Here is a 19392-nt window from a genome sequence, read left to right on the forward strand (position 1 = left end):
AAGTACTGCTATTTATAGTTCGTTCCAAGAAATTATTTGCTCTATTTACTACTGTTTACAATTCAAAGTTCATGTTCGTTACAGTTACAATGTTTTCTGGTATATTTTGAAGCAAATAATTATGAAACTAAACATTGAAAATGTCAACAGTGGTATCCGGATAGTAGTCAACTAACCTTTTTTTCGAAATTCTAGACATAGATCGATTTTGATTTTTATACTTATATATGTTACCGGCCAAACCCGATTTCAGGACAAACTAGTTTCGCCTAGGCCTAACTAGTTGATTCTGGTGTAAATACGCATTACCAGAATAAACTACTACCACCTAGACCTAGACTAAACCAATTTAGCAGAGTTTTTTTTTTCTTTTTCAATATGGATGAACCTACGTTAAGTTTACGAGCAGGTAAAAACAACGTAGAGAAAAGTTTTTAACAGAAAGTGAGAGTAAAAAGTCTTCTCATTACAATGTGTTATCAATGAGGTTAGGTTAAGTTAGGTTAGGTTAGGTTAGGTTAGGTTAGGTTAGATTAGGTTAGGTTAGGTTAGGAAATGATACTCCACCATGTAAAATAAAAAGAAATTACTATTGAAAAACACTTATTATTTGTTGTGGTATTATTATTTGTATTATTACCAATTATCGATAGCTTTCAACGAAGAATCATTATTGTTTTAATAAAAATAATTATTTTTCCTATTACGGAGTATTTTATTTAGTTCATCTATTTTGACTTTCTACATACATTATAATGTTTAGACCTTGTCTAAACTAGGCTGTAATAGTTTATTGTAGTGCCTATTTATGATCAACTAGTTTGACCTAGGCAAAACTAATTTGTCCTGAAATAAGGTTTGGCCGGTAACATATATATTTATAATTTTAGATTCTTTAATTTTTGTTGTATCGATATTTTTTATAATCAATTTTCTACCAATCAAATGCACTTTTTGACCGAACAAACCTCAAAATCACTACCATCTCAGTGCTACAGGGAAAATTCTTCATATATCAAAGGAAAACTCGAAATATCCTTTAGCCCAAATGAACATACCCACAACAAAGGCGAGAATAGCAGTGGTCAGCCCTTCAAAGTAGTATTTATCCAGGATATTGTCGGGAAGATTTTGGTTCTTTGTTTTTTTGTTAGATTAGATTGGGTTGGGTTAGGATATATTATGTTGGGTAGGTTTGGTTATGTTTGTGTCTTTGAATGCCTGCCCCATCTTATCCGATGCTTTATCGGTCGCTCGCATCATCATAGGCAGAGAAAATCCCTTTTCTACATAGAACCCTCCTGGAATCGAAGGTCATCATCCTCTTCTCACGGTAAAAGATTTCCACCGAACCAAATTTCGTCATTTACTTCCCCATTCAAGTTGCTCTTTTCTTCAGAATTCCGATATTTATACAAAAAATATTACATAACATAATAAGCATTAAAGTCAACGAGGTAGTATATATCTAAAACTATTCCTGATGATTTTGTAAGGCAGAAAGAACAAGTACGATTTAATATTTTTCATTTGAACGTGCTGTTATTTTAATCATGTAATTATTTATAATGCGAATAAACTGAAATGAAATTGGAATTTACTTGAATAACAGATACCTTATAATTTATGTGGAAAAACATTTTTAAACAGCTTTCAATCCATAGAAGTACATGAAATATTAGCAATTTATTAACTGCTTTTTATATCGTTTCGAAATATTTTAATTTATAACCGATATTCAGAGTATAAAATGTATTGAAACGACCTTTATATAAATAACATTAATACTGAACAAAAATTGGGAATGTAACATATTTACACGTCGTAAGTAGAAGGAAAATGTTAACAAGTAGCAAAAAACCAATACCAATAAAACTTTTATTAACAATGTCGAGCTTGCAACTACAAATCAACGTTTAATACGAATCTTATTAGAAGGAAAATATACCAGCAAATTACTGTGTTGAACATAAATATCCAATACCACATGACAGAAATAACTACACACGTTTGTGATACGATAATAATATTCAAGAATGGTCTTGGATACTTTATTTTATTCATAATACATTGAAAAATAAAATTTCCGGCAATAATAAATGCTGCTAATGACAAATTTGAAAAATGATCTAGGTACTTTCTAAGAATTAAATAAAAAATCGGCTATTGTGTAATGTATTTATAGAAAGGTATAACTACCCCAAAGAAATCATTAGTTCAAAGGAAACAACAAAAGACAAATAAATGTATTTGCCTCATATTTTCCAAACTCCTGATATAGAAAATAATGATGAAACCGATAATGGGGATACTAACAAAGAAATAAATAGTAGAGAGAGTAGTAGTAGAGACCAAGAAAAATTTTAATTCAAATGATTGAAAATAGTAATATTTCAGTCCGAATAACACGAGGTTACCGAAGTTACTGAAACGGTCAAATTTACAAACCTAATAATCAGTTATTTAAAAATTCCGTATTTTATATTTTTGGTAATTTACGAATATAATTTGCAGCTTTAAAAATACTACAGTAATATACTGGGTAATGTAGACTCTTGCAGTAATTTACTATACTCGTAGTAATTTACCATCCATAAACAAAACCAAAATATGATAAAATTACATGATTTCGTTTCAAGAAATTCGAGAGCGGGGCTACTATCTACTGTTCGATTAAAAAAAAGTAAAGAAATACATAAAGCAGTAACTTTATTTTTTTCTGTTCACAAAAAATATTGAAGAATCAACAAAGATAAAATATTCTGTATATAAAATAAAAGCAAAAAAAATATAACTGAACAGAACAAGAAACATAGCTAGATTGGTAAGTAACAAAATGTATATGTTACTTAAAAATCGTTAATTATTATTCTGCCATCTACTTGTATTATTATTCCTTCAACTGAATCGTCGTTATCGGTATCTAAATCTATTTCATTGCCGAATGTTTCCCCGTCTGAGTCTTCTGTAGTTGAGGAATCTTATGAAAAATCATCACCATCGGTATCAGTATGTGGTATAGGATCAAGGCCTGATTATTAAGAAAACAAATTATTTTCATAGTAGTAATGCAACTTAAAATATCTGCTTTACTAATTTTTATAAAATCACAGAATGATCGTCACAATTTAAGCGCATCAATCAGAACTCGCAAAATACGGTGTAAAAACCCTCATGGATTATTTCATTATTTACCGTAATTTAATTTGTAACTTACTCAGTATTTTACATTTCAACATCACTACAGTATTCAGGCTCCAATACATACCAATAACGTTGAAAACGGCTAAAGTAGTTATGATTCCTAAACCAGAAAAACCAGTGCATAAAGTTGAACCCAATAGATAAATTATTTCAAAATTATTTGAGAAAATACTATGACTAACAATGCAAACAATACTTGGACAAGTCGAAGTTATTCTATCCCATCAATTTGGTTTTGGCAACAAGCATTCCAGAATATATTAAATACATGGTATAACAGATATAATAGAGAGATCTCTTGAACAACAGTGTACCTACAATTGTTTTTCCAACTATCTGAAAGACCGTATATTCTGAGTAAAACAAGAAAAGGAATGTTTAAAACTTCGACTAATTGCAGCAGGATTTTGAGACCAACAAAGTATCCATTATGTACATTACTGTTACGGAAACTGGGTACATTTGTAGACGACACTGTAATACTAGCTATTGGAGAATCACTTTGAGATGCGGTCAAGAATCTTCAAAATTCAATAAACAAAATGGATGTCTGGAAAATCTGCACATACCAATTAATAAAAAAATTAAAAAATTAATTCCATATAAAATAAATAATTAACGGTCAGTCATCAAAAAAAGAGCTGAGGAATTTAAACTCAAATTTGAAAACTATATGGCTACAAAGCAAAGCTCACAACTTACTAGTAAAGAGAAGTGGCTAGTATATAAACAAATACTCAATTAGGTACGGACTTATGGTTTTCAACTATACTAGAAATTATTCTCGCCTACATTAAGTCCAAAATCGAATATAAGAAATAATAGTTACAGCCCCATGGTAAGTCCGCAATAATGGAATATATTGGAAACACCACAAACAGAAGATGCTGGAACATCTAGATAATAAAGACTGAAACGCACCAAGCTTTTTGCTTGGTGCAATAAATAGTTGCTACAATAGTGAAGCGTTGACTGCTAAGGCAATTTTCACAATTTCATTTAATGGTTTTGTATCATTAAAAATTCTAATTTAAATACAAAGTTTCCACTAAAAGATATAAAGAATGTAGAAAAATTTATTTCTTAGTTCAATCATGTACTCAAAATCTCTTTGGGGCGGTAATTTAAAAGTTTTTTCGTAGTTGGCAGTCAACCTGTTAATCTCTTAGGTGCACCATTAGGAATATCTAGGATGGAAAAGTACTTAATAGATTAGGTTAAATGTGAAATGTCGATTAATATTAAGATTAGGGATATTGTTTCTCCCACGAGAAAATGTATGATAACCGATGTATCAAGTAAAAGTTAATATTTACCAACAAACCTGACCTTGCATTAAAAATAATAAACGTAATACACGCTGCCCACGATTTGTACTGTTTTAGTATGACAGCGATCAGTTTATCTTGAGAGGATATTCATTGTCGTTAAATAAGAATATCTTATTATCAACTACTGAATACCAGTGATAATTTATTGAAGTAATCAGATTGAACTGTGCAATAACTAGATAGTAGTATCGTTTGACTTGACTACGTGATTACCTAACTTTATTTTTATCTCTGCTTTGATCTAACTAACATTAACTGATTTGTTTTAAATCGTTGTCTCTAAAGCTACTTATGCTGTAAGTAACACCTATAATAAAATATAAATAATAGGGCATAATTATCCACGAACCAATTAAAACGTTGCGAAGAATAGACTCTTATTTTAGTTGAATATCACTGTTTATTGGAGTTTTATAATTTTAGATACATGATCGTACAAAAATATGATAGGTTATGGTTTTACTGTTCTTAGTGTTGCAAAAGTGCAAACAAAAAGAGCAAAATCGTGTGTGGAAGACCAAGACCAAAACTAAGTGGTGGAAGACACCCAAGAAAAATAATCTTATGGTATTGCCTTTCTTAATTGTTGGTATAAGAAAAAAAGGAGGTCATAACTATTCTTCTTAAGAACCTTGGTTTTTGATAAATGTGTTTTCAGAAACGTGCAAATTTATTTATAGTTTAGAGTGTCATTTCATTTACACTGGGACCTAAAAGTTCCATTCTGTACCCTTTTCCTGTTTCCGATGGTTTATATCCAAGTTAAACTGGAAAAATTTTTTTATTGCAAATATTTGTGCTTGTAAAATACTTCGTGCATTACCTAATCTTTCAGAATTTCTGGGCCTGTACATTTCTATTCAAGATCTGCTATTTTGGAGTTATTCTTCTTCCTACAACTCACTTTTTTCCGAAACTAAAAATATTTGGTATTTTATCCTCAGCCCTGATTTTCCCGACACAAACACATGGAGAAGTGAAAGATTTAGGATCATTACTGGTGCAGCCGTGAGGCATGTCCTTATAGCACACATTATACATACAAAGGACATACTTAACTTCGAGAGATTGATTCCTGTGGTATTTAGACCACTTTCAATGCCTTAGATCACTGCCCTAAACGTGAGAATTGGGCTTACTATAACCAAGGACATTCATAAGATCTATTGGGTATAACCTATATTCTATTGCCGCAATGTCTTCCAATTTGGGGTATATTTTGCGACCTCTTGGTCTAAGAACAGCTAGATTTGTTGATAGCTATTTATGAAGGTGCAACGCTCTAAAACTATTCCTTCAGACTTGCTGCTCTCTGGGAGGGTCATGATTCCGCCAGATTTAACCTGGACAAGGATCACTGGACAAACTGTGATGCTTATCCAAGTGTTTTAACCTTGTATGTGTGAATGCTGAGCACTCACTCTGCATAAGATGTGTCCGGTGAAAAGACCAGTCACCAGTCGTATTTCTCTTAAAGCGGAGCAGTTGATTTGCAAAAGGCTCTTTTAAGTATACCATATTCGTAAACTGTCTTACGACAGACTTCTTAGACATCTGATAGCTACATCAAGAATAGACTGCTGATATAAGTGCGGCGAACGAATCATCCTCGTCGTTGCGCTGCCCTGATGCAGCATTTTTGTTTCCTCTACAATGCTCGGGTTAAGATCTGATAAATTACAAAGAATGTCTCCTTTTATGTTTTTGTTTAACGTAGAGTAGGATGAAACAATTAGATACAGCGGAGCGCGATTGTGCAGATAAAGATAGGGTATTTTTATTATTTATTTATATTTATTCTCTATTGTCGGTCATTTTGCTGGTGAATAAGCTCAGCAGATTATAAGGAAATTGGAGAAAACATCTATGGGGCAAGTGAATTGTAAGAAACAACTGAATTGTACAGACCGATCACCCCACCTATGGATTCTTCAATTGATAATAGTCATGGTTGATAATTTTTATCAATATAATTTATAGATATATAGTAGAGTTGACATTTTATTTATATGTAAAATTCAATTGCATAAACTCTTACTGAGAACTATATCTATGTAGTGAATAAAATAATTTCCTAATAAGTAATAAAAACATAGTTTTACCGAGGTTGTCATTTAGTCTATAACTATAAAACTACTATTTAAATATTAGTTGCACCACTACAAATCTTGGGAAACCCACACTTCAACTTTTAACATTTATATTATACTTTCGGCCTTGTTTTTGGTAATATTTTAAAAGAAATATGTATAGTTGTTAAATACCAACGCCAAAGGCTTCAAATATTCTACACGCCTTACTAATTTCCCATAAAAACTGGCCTTGAATAACTTAAACTGTAGTTGATGTGAAATGAATCTTATTATCCATTGTTTATCGATGGTTACCGATATACTTTTCTTTTCCTGTCATAAATCTATCAATATCAAATATTTCGGCTTTTGATGATATAATCCAATACCACTCGGTGTATATGGACCGAGAACTTATTATTACTCCAAAGCTTTTAATATATAGATAGACCTTTTGATGTTTGATGTCACTTATAAAATTATACATCTTGAAGTAGAAATCTTTTTTTCTAATAATCAACAAAAACTTTGAATAAAGAAGTTTTTCATTTTTCAATTTTACTCTACGCCCCTGGAATTCACAAATTCTAATATGAATTGATATCATGTCATTAGGCATTTCCTTATGTCCCTACCTATCGCAAATCGGAGCAGGATACTGACAGGCTAAAAAACAAAGAGAATCAACAGGTCCGCTCTAGAGAATTTCCACAACACGGGGTTAGAACATCATTACTGTCACGATACACGAATACACCTGTTTTTATGACCTCGACACGCTTCAAAGTAATTGCGACGTTGCCAAGATTCTATCCGTCTTGAACGATAAATGGAGTACGGAAATTAAACACCAAATTCAATGGGTGCTTCAATTGAATTAACAATTCAACAATAAATATATGATAGGTTAGAGGTTGTCATATCTAGAAAACTTTAGTTAGTAAACTCTAAAATGCAGTCATGGATCATCAAAATTTCAATGCAAATATGAATTATGGTAAAAAAGAATTAATTTTTATATTGGTAAAGTTTTTTCTTTTATATCGGTATAACGTGCCTCGACAGCTCTGGCATTGGCATAGAAACAAAAAATATGGAAGTTACATAACAAATTACACAGAACTGTTATAATTATATATTGTGACATAAGTTGGTAGCATTTAGAAACTCTAAAACTCTGTGTTTTCCCTAAGAGCGTCTGGTATTGTTGGTAAGAGGACTAGTATAACAATTATGACAAACAGGTCGATTATCCATAGACATAAAATAACCGTGTGTAAGTTTGTAGTGGTTAATACAGAGTCTTCATATTGTCACAGCTTCTCTCCTACTCAAAAAATTAAGGGAGAGATATAAAATAGTAGTAGTAAGGAGAAGAACGCGAGAATGATGCTGTCTAGTTCGCTATTGTAAGTACCACAGGTGGAAGGTAGGCAAAAAGAGCTTATGAGTTCTTATTAAGGATTTTTCATATAGAATTTCTAGAAATGTTTTCTCTACAGGAACTCTAGGAGTTTAATGTAATTATTGCAGATAGAGAATGAATTGTCGATTATAAAAAGAAAGAGAAGGAACCAAAGGTAGCAGAAGAATCAGGGACAGAATTCAACGACCAAGAAGAAAATATTAAGAAAATAAATCAATAACCAACCGATGGTTAAGAGTGAAACAAAATTTCAATTCACTTAGGAATAATTTCCATCCTTGTAATCATATCAATTATCTAAATTCCCGTTATTAACACAAGTTCATAAAACTCGGCAACATCGCAGTTAAAGGGCTGTAGAACATTTATTTGGCGGGTTAAGGAAGGCCGGAGTTGATTATTACGTAATAAGTTGCAGGCGCGTGCCTTCTATTTGATGCTGTGCAGTGGCAGTGTTTTCGACGGTAGCTTGAGCTTAACCTCGGAAATTGGGGTAGTGAAGTGTTTCGAGTTGTTTATTTTGTTTGTTTACTATTGAAAGAACGAGTTCTATTGCGACAGATGTTTCTGCGTTGCAAAGATAAACAGGAATTAATGCAGTAATAATTCAATACTAAATAGATTGTCATGGTAAGACCGAAAGAAAACCTGAATAAATTTACGTTAATTTTTTCATTAGTTTGGGAATAAATAATCTTTTTACTAGCGTTTTTATTTATTCATAAAAAAAGGGAAATAATTATCCATTGAATTAAAACATTTCCAGTCACAACTGAAATTAAATTCCGCTAAAATAATAGTTGCAATTGTGCTCTCACAGGACAGTACTTATACATATACAGATAAGTAGCAATTACTTGTGTTAATTAAAGTACAAACAAGTTTCAATTTCAACATGTTTTGAAATATGTATGATGATGGATATACAATTAAATCTTAGTTTGGCGGTTTGACGGAACTTTTTAAACTTTGTTGGTAAAAGGTAAAACTGAATAGCTAAGAAATTGATAGTTAATGAAAAATGGATTTTACTCTTAATTCAGTCTAAATAACTACTACTAGAGGTATCACAGTGGCATCGTGCAACTCAAATAGATCAAACACTTAATAGTATTGAGAAATTGATAATTTTGATACCACATACCTTTTCCTCGACGTTTCCACTATGGCTCCGCATAATTCATCAATAAGGATCTAATTGAACCATAATATTGATTAATCCTAATAACGGATATTCGGTATAGGTGACTTTTAGAGTTTTCTTGTCCTGAGGTCGGTGACCCCTATTTTCTGTTCAAGTTTTACCGCCACCAAGAAGTAAGCAGGAAAAAACTATATCGCATTTTTTTGGTCACAGCCAAAAATCTAATCATTCTTGTCATGATTTTAATATCTTTTTAAATATACTCGGCTTTTTGCCCCACTTACACGAATAATCTTTCTTCTTCTTGTGGTGCTTAACCATTACGACTGTTGGCATTCATTATGGCAATCTTTATTTCGTCAGCAGCGATGCGAAAGAGTTGAGATGTTTTATTGAACCAGGTTCTAAGACCCTCAAGCCAGAATGTTTAAGGTGAACCTTTTCTTTTCGATGCGAGACGTTATTTCCTGGTTGTTGGCCCAATCCTCGTTAATAATAGAATCAAGGTATTTAAATTGTATGACTTTTCTATTGGTACTTGATTGATATACAGATCTTATTTTTAATTATAATCATGAGTTTGATATCCAAGCTGTATTGCTGACTGTGACGGATAATACTATCAAGTCTCAATTTAATAAAAACCAAGAGTTTAATTTCAGCTTCTCTTGATAAATTGAAATTTATGGAGGAAAATATGGGTTGTCAAGAAAATTACATTTTTCAAACTTGTCGTAGGTACACTGTCTTGATATGAACATTTTCAGACATACGTTCAACCTTTGATTGCCCTGCATAATGATTTTGATATCAGATTTTAAGATATTATATCGATGAAAATACCACCATGATCATTAATCCACTTGATGAAACGGAAGTGGAACATGTGATATTACATGATGAGCTTCTCGAGCTTAGCAATAATTGGGAGCAGAGAGGGACATTTAAAAGAGGGATCAAAAATTTTGCCAGCGGGTAGATATACCCGAAACATATTCTGGACTGTAGGGAGTTGTACCGGGTGTCCAAATAAGATTTGTTCTCGGCCATATCTCGGGAACCGTTTATAGTACAGCTTCGGAAAAAAAAATTATAACAAAAGTGACTTCAAGAAAAACCTGGAAATTATTCACAGAGTTGTAGGTCCACTGCTAGAGGGCGTAATTAAATACAAAAAATTATAAAATGAATAATTTACAAATTTTGTCTAATTAAGATGCATTTAAACTATAATTATCGTATTCTTCAAGAAATTCAGCGTATATTTGATTCTACAAGTTTTAGTCTATCTCTTCAAATAAGAGGTGGAGGAAAGCGGGAACTTTATTATGAAAAAACGCCTGTAAGTACAGTTCTACTTAACCTATCTATGTAAACTTAGTCTTTTTGAAGAGAGCTCCTTTCTACCAATGTAAGAGTTATAATTTCGAAACAACCTAATGAGTAACGTATACGCTAGAGGGCGCATATAATATAGCATATTTTACATAACTGTAAAACGCCGCCGACTTGTATGCGTTTCTGAATATGGATTCGTGATGAGTAGAAACTTCTCCTTATTTCCAATGTCATCAATTTTATTTATTATTTTATACAACTCTTCTCTTCGACAACCTCCAGCTATTTACAAGTATTAATGTAACCTACGAATTAATAAATAAAGTACTATTACTTTAAACATTGAATATTTGTTGTCTGAAACATTCAATAAAAACTCTATTTATATATATTTTATATTTATCTCCTCTCTTGAGAATGTATCAGATTTTTAAGTTTGTACCCAACCGATTTTTGTTTCAGAAATGCTATTTATTTGACAAATTTACTCGAATTTACACTAGCATTTATAATTAAGGTTGCTTTTAGTTTAGAATAGCTGGACCATAGTGTAGCTAAGCTAATATCACGCGTTCTGTAAAGCTATGAATATTATTCTGGTTCCGCCATTTCATAAAAGTGGTTTATACACCCAGATAGACTGGCAATTTAATGTTACCTTTTTAATGATGTCTTCAGGAGTATATATTTCAAACTCGGAATTTTCACTTTTCATCTTAAAAATAATAATAAATTAAGACAAATCGAATTACTGATTAAAGTCAAATCAATACAAGGTGTGGACGAATAAGTGGAAATCAACTGTGCTAGCTTATGGAAAGAGTGAAATAAAATTAACGTTATGCCGTTTTTTCACGCTCTTTTACTTTTTTTCATTTTAACCAAAAAAAAAATCGCCTTAAGCGCTTTAAAACGGTGAATTATAAGGTACAGCGTAGAAAAAATAAAATATTAAACACAATCTGCTACGACTTGTTCGAGATTATACAAAATAAACGAGCGAACAGATATTGATTATCAAAAGTAATTCTTAGTATTTTTATTACAATTATATCTGCATTTTTCTTTATATATTGTATATATTTCATGTTTTAGTAAAAGCGACAAATTAAGAGATTTACGCACAAGAGAATAATCACGAAATATTATTTTAATATCCAGCAAACATTTTCCGTTATATTTCAAGTTGAACAAAGTAACGTTCAAGCATTAATCATTGATGAAAATCAGCCATATTGGATGTAATTTATGTTTAATATGTATGTGGGTATACACACCGAATCCAATGAAATACAGAGACCAATGTATTTTGATTTCGATTGATTAGTTTTCGTTGAATGGACTGTATTTAATGCTACAACTAATAGTCCAGCATTAGAGAAACCTTTTTGGCGTTGACTATGTTTCAAAAGTCTTGAAATTTTGTTTGTTGTTTATGAGTGTTCTTAAGTATTTTTATATTTTGGTATGAAGATTGTAGATAATTTAAGTTTTGCCGTTCTCAACATAATATAACAAGAAGAGAGAAGTTCGATTTTGAATGAGAAAAGCCGTTTCCTCTATATAATCATAAAAAAGCCTTTCATCGTCTTAAATCAATTTAAAAATATCATTTTTTCTTCAAATCTGAAGTGTTATCGTCCAAATCAAATACATAAATGCGTTTTGTGTTCAAATTTAATTTGTAAAGGCCATTTCTTATATAAATAAAATTTAAAAAAGTACTTTTTAACCATTTTGAAAAAATATTTTGAATTAAAATTGGAAAAGGGATTTTTGTCCGAATAGAAAGTAAGAAGCGGTTCTTGACGAAATTACACTTGAAAAAGCATTTTTTTACTAATGTACTTATTTCCAAAAATAATTTGGAAAAGTTGTTTATTTGTATTAACTGAAATTGGAATAGACATTTTTTAACTAAATTTATATCAGCAAACACGTTTAAAAGGTTTTTTTGTTCAAATTTAGTTTCGAAACGTCACTATAAGTTAAAAAAAACAATTTTAATCCAAGCATGAAAAAACCTGTTTCTGGCAACATTAATAACATTTTTGTCAAAATTACGATGGAAAAGTTCTTTTTTATATGAAGTCAAATTGTATGAAGTCCCATCCAAATTGAATCTAATAAAAATTTTTACTCATTAAATCCCAGAAAAGCAATTCGATTAAATTAATTTGGAAAAGCTATTTGTGTCTAAATTTAATTTCGAAAAGCAAATATATCCTATTCATAGTCCAAATTAATTTGGAAAAGACGTTTGTGATTCAATAAATCCTAGAACAGCATTCACTCAAATTAATTTATATTTTTTGTCCAAATTGAATTTGGAAAAGGCGTTATTTATCTTACTCATAATTTGAGATGCCTTTTTGTTTTCAAGTTGGAATTGGAAAAGCCATGTTTGTTTAAATTAAAACTGAAAAACTTTTTTGTTAATTTTTGTAAATTTTTGTTAATTAAATGAAATTAGAATAGCAGTTCTTTTCGACTACATCACTCCCAGAATACGCATTTATCGTCTAAATCAATTTTTTGTCCAAATTTAGCTTAGAAATTCCATCATTAGTTTGGAAAAGCAATATTTGTCCAAATTCAATTCTGTTTTGCCTCAATAAATCCTAGAAAAGCAATAATTCATCTAAATTAATTTGAAAATTGAGTTTTTGTCCTAACTGAATATGAAAATGCTATTATTTATCTGAATTGAAAACACCAAATTTAGTTTGGAGGTCATTTTTAATTCATCAGAGCATTTTTCATCTAACTCTATTTTCTTCAATAGATTAATCCTAACAAAACCCTTTATCGTAATTTTTTTCGAATTTGGAGAAGTCATTTTTGTTGAAATTAAGGTGTGTGCTCTTTCATCTGAATATCTAGAACACTTTACTAGATTTTACCTACTTATCACACAAATTTCAAATCCCCCAAATAGTTTTCTACCCCACTTTCACTAAACTAAAGCAAAAGAAGCCCTTCATCGTATATATTTAGTCAAATTTAATTTGAAAAAACCATTTTTATTCAAATTGAGCTGTGCGAATTTTTAATTTCAATATCCTTAAACACTCACGAGATTTTGCTTACTTATAAGACAAGTTTTCAATTGATTATCTTTGATTTAGGGATAGAATTTTTTAACTTCAGGGACTGGGCTATAATATATTTGGAAATATTACGAGTAGGCTGCTATTTCGCTATTAATTCATAGAATGTAGCATGTTGTTGACTTTCCATAGGAATTATGTATAGTCGAAATAATAGACATGTTTAAGATAAATGTCTGGTCCATGTACGTTAACTTCATGATAATATAGAGATGGTAATCTATTACTTCGGATGCGATAATTATAGTCTTCATGAAATATCGGGAGCGTAGTAAATCAAGGCGTAATTCTACCAAAAAGCCATTATTTAATGATATTATATATCACCTGCTCTTCTTAGTCAGTCCCAATTGAATTTCAAAATTGAACATACACATAACAGTTAGAAATGTTCTTACTACATTAATAGCAGGCAAAAACTGAAATAAATATAAATGAATTGGAAAAAGAAAAAATTCTATGTACAATATATTTATTCCTAAAATGCTAAGGCCCTGCCGGAAATGGCACTCAAAAATAAGTATAATAAGTAGAAACGGAACCCGATTGCGCAACGCTGGAGTGATAAGGGGTGGTTTTTTATGATTTCGGTGATGAAATTAGCCCAAAAAATTACAATTTGATTGTAGTTATGGCGTATTGATAAGCTATTTTACGCTTAGCTACGTGGTTTAATCAATTACCCATCTTGAAAATGAAATGAATTTCTTTGAAATAGCTTCAAGTTTAGAAATAAGCGAAGTAATTGTATTTTTAACGCGACTGAATAAGCTAATAATGCATAAATTGAAACGGTTTTCGGTATTCTGTAAATATATGAAGTTATTCAGGACATTTGACAGGTATTTTTGAAAATGGATTTCAATGTGAAGAAGCTGATGGCACTTATTATAAAGAGGCCTAGACATCATGAAGTTGGTCCGAGGCAGAAAAAAATAAATTTAGCGCTAATGTGTGGACCCCATGAACATAGTGAAAACGTCGGACCCAATATTTGCCCCAATATTCGAAGCCGGCGTAAAGTATATGCAAGATATCATCATAGCAGTTTATTATGCCCTTATTAAGGGCCACAAAAGAATGATGTTAGATATTTACTTCGACTACACGGCAGAACTCACTGCCGGGACTTCTTTAAAAGATTCAAAATATTTACTGTTCCTTCCTTGTTCATCTATTAATTCGATTGTCAAATTCGTAAGCCCGCTTCTCCAATTTTGAAAAGATCATTGCAAAGTTATCCACTATACACCGACCGTGGCGCACGACCTTTATCTACCTACTCCATGTTCAGAATTAATTGAGGGCGCAATGCTTTTACAATGCAAAAGAAATGCACAATCATTAGCCAATTGAAATCACAACAATATATAACATATTTAATCTTGTTATTGGTTTTCAATACAAATTATCACCAATTATAGGATTGCCAAGTAGTTGGATTTATTATCTGGTTTAATCTTGACAATATTCACATGTTTATTACATATAAAAGGTAATTCCGTTATTCATTGTAGTTTTAGTATATTTCGTTATTTGTATGTTTTTCTTCTTATTTTTCCATAAGCTTTTGTCTACAAATTGTAAACAATTTTTTGACAACAGAGCATTTCTCCCTCTCTCTTTAATGAAATTTTTTTTTACTGGCAGAAGTGTCAATTTTTTTGGGGAAAAGATTAAAAGTATTGAAAGTTCATCCAGAATATTTTCTGAAAAACTTGAATAAAGTTTTTGTAATACCTGATAATTTATTTTCACCTTGCGTAATGAGTATAACGCTTCACATGAAAATACATTTATATATTCACTGTATAAAAAGCAGTTGAAAATTTATTGTATTACTATAGGACAACTTCGATTTACACATACGTATACAAGTCGTTTGGGATTGCATTGGCGGTCAATTAGTATATACAATGTTGAAATACTATCACCAACGATCGTTGTATCACTATGCAGGGGGTCCAATAAAAATGTTTAGTGGATTTTATTGATACATATTAGTCATAATTCTTTATTGACTTGGTAATTTTCGTAACAGTAATCGATATTTACATAATAAATAAGATTTTATCTTATTTCAATAAACGTTTTATAAGCAGCAGTAAATTGTTGTTTGATAGCAAGTAACTACTATATAAATGGAGAATAGTTGTTATTTATAATTTGGAAATTTTGAAAAAAACGTTCCAGTGAGAATAAAACGTTTACGACAAACACTCAACACTCTAACAAGTAATTAAAAATGTAACTATGAGTTTTATATAAAGACACATTCAAGATTGAACCAGGAGTAGGCTGTAACGTTTACACAGGCATACTACAAGCCACTAATTTCATCACAGACTCGCTTTTGATATTTGATTTCTTTAGATAACAGTAACAGCTAGGAAAATGTTTTTCATTGTCTTCTGGGAAACCCATGGATGATGCTTAGCAAATTCGATGTTTGAACTTTTTCTTGAAGGTTTCAGCACATAATATTAAGATAATTGGCCAACTCTATTGGAAAAGTTAATAGTCAAACACTCTGGATATTCAAACTTCTTTTCAAATTCAGTGTTATCAGATGGGACATATTTGTTAAGGAAGGCGGCGATAATTTTTCTTATAGTAGAGAATCGTTCCATACATTCACCGCCTTACATGGTTGTATTAGAGCTAGAGTAGACTTGATGGAAATTAATGGCATTACAATATGGAATTCCAAAAAAATGCAAGAGTCTGCATAGAGAACATGTCCTGACGCCTAGGAGCTGAGATGTTAGCAAAACATAGTTAATATTGACAATAATTTTATTAGATTTGTATTGATTCATATTTTACTTATTACAAATAGCTGCGTGTCAGATTTCTCCATATGATTCTAATAAAATGTTTTTCTGAATTAAAAATGGATGGGCTACAAATCGTGACGATTTTTAATCCGTTGAGAAAAGGATGCGCCAACTCGGGAGGGGATAATTCAGGTAAATGAAAAGGTAGTCCCACTACATAATACCACTCGTGACGGATTCGTTATAAGCATTACCTGGAATTTAGTACCTAATCAACTTTGTGAAGTTGGAAAATCCAAAAATTGAAACCTAGAATTTCTAAATATTTTAATAGTATTTTAACATTATGTAGTTACTAAACAATATACAATAGAGAAATTACTTTTTTAAATTTACGGAAGCTGTAATTTGTAAAATTCCATATAACATAATAATGAATACTTGAAATTGGTTTGGTTAGGTTAGGTTAGTCAAATAAAGAAAATGGATTTCTGAAACCGGTCTCTTATAGATACAAAATGTAATATTTTTTGACATAATCACGTCACGAGCTGTCTAATCTTCATGACAATCACGATTATGAGTTGGCACATTGTAACGGGTATTAAAATCATGAGTTGGCGCATGCCCTAAAAATACTTACAAGGTCTATAACCGATGTTTTCCTTGGCTAAACTTCTTCTTTTTTTGTACTTACTTTCTCTGCTTCCTTCTCATCACCTAAGATCATTGTTTTATCACTATTATCGTTTATTATTTCTTCCGTTTTATTCATCTTCATTAATTTAAACTTATTTTTCGATAAATCTCAAAGAAAATTCCGTATTCTATTTTATATTCAATATTTACATTTATAATCATAAAATTTTATTTGAATTTATAATATTTAGATATAAGACTATAGTTTACATTGAATTTAATACATTATACATAGTGGTATGTGAAATAAGACGATTTCATCTCCAATTAACTAAAAAATTACTATCATCTACAACCTTGCCATAATTATAGTGAACACTGGTTCCAATTAGCGCGAAGATATGATTACGGTGGTACTAAATTCAGGTGTAAGCTAAATGCCATTAGCGAGGTAATTATATTATTTATGTCGCCATTAGTGATACCGGAAATTTGTCGAGGATTGTATATGGGAATGTTTTAAAAAACCTCCTTGAATTCTCAACAAGCGATCCTTAAGGCCGGATGACAAATCTGAAAATTCTTCCAACTCTCAGAAATATATTTCCCAATAATTATAAATATATTTTTTAAAAATGTCAATATTTGCATAGGTTTTAGAAATATTTTTGTATTTATTAACAACGGTACGGATTGGAAAATAGGAGATTTCATTGTAGTCTTAGCTCTGATTACTATGTATTGCAATTTTAATAATGTATTGTATTATTTTAAGCTCATTGTATTCTTTTATAAATTTTGTGACCTGCGCGGAAGCTATGTGCAAAATTAGTACAAAAAATAAAAGTTCAACTGGTAGCTGTAATAGTTTAGTTTAGAAAAATAGATAAGTCGAACAATTTTATGATCAACTCTTGCTGATATGACAAAATTTTTGTAATAATTCTAGCACCTTGCCCATAACCTGCTCACCTGTAAGACATTCTTCTTCAATTTCTACCTTTGCACAAGGGTAAGTGTTGGACTCTATTGATAGAATTTACATATATAAATTAATATTCTTTAATTTTAATCCTCCCCTCATTATTCCATTTGCTATTTTCTATTGATTGACACCTTTAATTAATCTGCCGCTTTTTCATACCGACTTCTTATTGCTAGCATAACAGTATTGTCTGCAAAGCTAGCTATAGTATCTTTTTCTGATTTACGCATGACATTCGTGTACAAGAGGTATAGAAGAGGTCCCTTAACATTATTCTGTGGCACTCCTGCTTTAACTTACTTAAGTTCAATGTAGACTCCTTCTTGTTTAATTCTGAAGTGTCTATTTTAGATCCAGAATTCTAAGATATCAGAGAACTCTATAGACACTTGTATCTTCCTCTCATGCGTTAAGAAATATTGTACAACAGTTTTTTTTTATTATAGCGACTTTTCCATGACATTTTTGTTCGGTGGATCTGATAGATAGTAGAGTGGATTTTCCTAAACCCGAACTGATTCGATAGTATTGGACTAGACTTTTCTACAATGAGTTTAAGCCGTTTAAGAAGAAATATTTCGATTTTTTTGACGATACAGGGAGAGAAAAGTCGATATTCCATTACTATAACCTCTACTACTAATACATCAATGGTACATATTTTATCCTCAAATATATATTAATTGGATGTGTCAGTGCAATAGTTGAACTGCAGTTGCCTCAGAACTTCACTAGTAATGGGATTAAATTAAAAAATGAAAAATGTGAAAAGATTTCGATCCAATGAGTCTATACTTTCCTACCTGTTTCGGTAGTTATCAATTCGCTTTAGAAAATATGAGCTATAAGCGTGTCGACTTTATCGCTGTTCTATAAAAACAATGACGCAACTTCAAAAACTGAAATTTTACAAGAGAACAAAAAGAAAAAAAATGTTTGGAATAACTGGACCGGAAATATTGGCAAATGTGGATATAGAGCACATTAACAGAAAAAAAAATATGAAAAAACCAAAACACGTTGTTTTAATTGATTGTTCCAAGGAAAAGATACATTTGAAATTATCATTGCTCAACATTGAAAACCTAATATCAATTAGGTAAAAATTCAATCACATTAAAAAATATAAATAAAAAAAAACATTTGAATTTACAGATTTTGATAAAACGTTTTATAACAGTTATTGTCACACAAACTAATTAATTCTTTTTTTGTTGTCAGATAGAGTGACTTTATTTGCGTTTGTAGATTTCAAACTGACCGCCTATCCCTAACTTGTTTGATTGTAACTACTCTCCAGTAGTTTTGCTTATAGCTGTATTTATTCTTTCACTTCTGATATTTCAGAAGTATTTTCGTTAAAATC

The 19392-nt window shown here is 30.9% G+C and overlaps 1 protein-coding gene across 3 annotated transcripts in view; it reads left to right on the forward strand.

The window, feature by feature from the left end:
• Window positions 1-19392, forward strand: part of LOC130898170 (forkhead box protein O-like) — a 399489-nt gene that overhangs the window by 177367 nt on the left and 202730 nt on the right. The window lies entirely within an intron of this gene.

The sequence above is a fragment of the Diorhabda carinulata genome, chromosome 9 (genome assembly GCF_026250575.1).
Source record: "Diorhabda carinulata isolate Delta chromosome 9, icDioCari1.1, whole genome shotgun sequence".
Lineage (NCBI taxonomy): Eukaryota > Metazoa > Arthropoda > Insecta > Coleoptera > Chrysomelidae > Diorhabda > Diorhabda carinulata.